Raw genomic sequence first — 2420 nt, 5'->3', positions numbered from 1 at the left:
CGCAAATTGTCTGTGAGCTGATTTCCAGCTACAAGGAGAACAAGAAAAACAGTTTATGCAGGAGGGAGATGCAGGGAACAGGGATTGAGTGTTCTGCAAAGAGAGTTGGAGGTAAATAATTTTGCAGTAACTATGCTGATGTTGTGGCTGGTCAAGCAAATGTTTATGCTTGTTTCTGTATGATATAATTGTTCATATATCTATTAAAATACTGATATTCGAGAGAAAACGCTGACAGACTTTACTGAAGGATAATATTACACTGATGCTCGATCATATATCAGTCTCCGTTTGTGTCATGTGCCGTCTGGAAACATCAGAACTCAAGACAATTTTGTCATTTATCTTTCAGAATATTTAACTCGTGTCTGATTGCTGTAGAAACGACTGCACTGTAATGATAGCAGACTAATGATGGATAAATAAAAGAGACTGATAAAATGCTCACGGAAAGTGATGGAACAGTTTTCACTGCATTTATCAATGAGACCCAGAAACATTAGCATTGGCCCATTAGATCATGGGACACAGAAAATGAAGCGGACAGGAATAAATGTGTCGTAAGGCACTAGTTTGTAGCAAAATATTCTAGCTAATACACGGTTTAATTTTCAAAATATCGTTTTATTTATTTTGTGTCATTGTTCAAATCATCCTGTATGTTTGACACCACGGATCTAGAGCTTCCCGTTCCTCCTCTTTCTGTTCCTCTCAGTCATCAGACTCTTTCAGTTCTTCTCTTACCTTCTCCAGCAGTGATCCTCTTCTTTACAGCTCTTTGAGAGCTGTCTCGACCGCTGCCCATTTCACCATCTTTTTGTTAGCACCGACCTCCTCCGGGAACAGCTCCTCCCTCAGTTTAAACTGGCCTGTGAATCTAACAGAGAAAGATGAAGAGAAAGACCTGACTCCCTGCAGATCCTCCAGATCTAATGAAGTTTCATCTGCTTTCTCGAGTCAATCATTTCAATCACGGATAATAAAATCAGGTGAATCGTGTGTTCAGGCGGGTTGTTCATGGAAATACAGCACTGTGTCTTCAGCAAAGGGCTGATTTGGTTCTTGTTGCTGCAGCAGGACGATCATAATGCATTTTATTTGTAATGCGCTGCTCTTAAACCCAAAGCGCAACAATTAAAACAATAACAAAACAACAGTTAATTAAACAACCTTAAATGTCTTAACCAGACATTTAACGCATCCAAGATTCACTTTATTGATGATCAACAGTTCACAGAAACAGCAGCTGTTCAGAGAAACTTCAGTTCATCACGAGATGTTTACTGTGTGTGCGTGCGGCGGTCCACTTTGTCCTTTATTAATGAAGGACACTCGCAGGCCCTTCCTCTGACCCACCACACATATTTGTGAAACTGGGTTTGTCATTTTTCTTATTTTTGTTTTTTTTCATCTTTAATTGAGTTTAGATGTGTTTGATGGCTGCATGGGGCGTCCAGATTGACCTTCATTTATAAATGACTCTCTCAGGCCTTTTCTTTGGTTGTACGTGTGTGTGTTATCTTCTATTTTGTTGTTCGTCCAGGTTTTATCATTCATGACAGAACTTTCGACCATGAGCTTTTGGTTTAATTTTCTCCTCTCCTGCTCCACAATCAGCTCTCTTCTCCTCTTTAAGCTGGTTTTAACTCGTTCGGTTATATAGACCTGAAGCTTCTTGACTCCATAATCTGTCCTTCTCAGCAGCTGCTTTCATTACATCTGGCGCAGCATTTTCTTTTTGTTGCCTGTCTCGAGGAACCCTGTGAAAGAGTCTGGTCTTCAGAAGCCATTGGTCCAGATGCATTAATGTGTCCCTTAAAACATCCACAATCTCAAAGTTCCCTAAAACAATTTAAAACCAGTGCAAAGGGCCTTCTGCTACTGAACCGCCCCCAGTGCAACAGTATATGCTTTGTGTTCTTCAAGCCATCTCGGGTGTTTTAATAAGGTTATTGTATAGTGTAAATTTCTAAGATAATGCTAGTGGTGGCGAGATGACGCTTTCCTGTCAGATGTGTTAAACTGATTTCTTGAGACTTTGAATGCACACCTGCTGGTCGAACCCTTTCTGGAAGCACTGCAATCAAACGAGGCTTCGATCCTCACTAGTGACGCCATTTCACTAAAACGACAAGCCTCGATACAGAGCTGTGTCTGGAAGCTTTGAAGCCTCGGTATCAGGCGTAACATCACTAGATAATGCTAATCAATAGTTTTTAGTCACAAAATATAATTTCTGCCTCATTCTATAATAAGAATCAGTTCACTGAGAAAAAAAAGTTACTTAAAACATTTGTTTTGGAGTAAAATTGTTATTCTCATAAGTTGTTTGACTTTGACGCTGTACTAAACTAAAAATGGTTAGCATTTCAGTTACTTCAGTTTAGTGTGATTTTTTCCTTTTGTGTGCAATGCAATGG

This window comes from Sinocyclocheilus grahami, unplaced genomic scaffold, assembly GCF_001515645.1.
Source record: "Sinocyclocheilus grahami isolate Dianchi unplaced genomic scaffold, SAMN03320097.WGS_v1.1 scaffold2114.1, whole genome shotgun sequence".
NCBI lineage: Eukaryota > Metazoa > Chordata > Actinopteri > Cypriniformes > Cyprinidae > Sinocyclocheilus > Sinocyclocheilus grahami.
Note: the sequence above shows the minus strand (reverse complement) of the source record.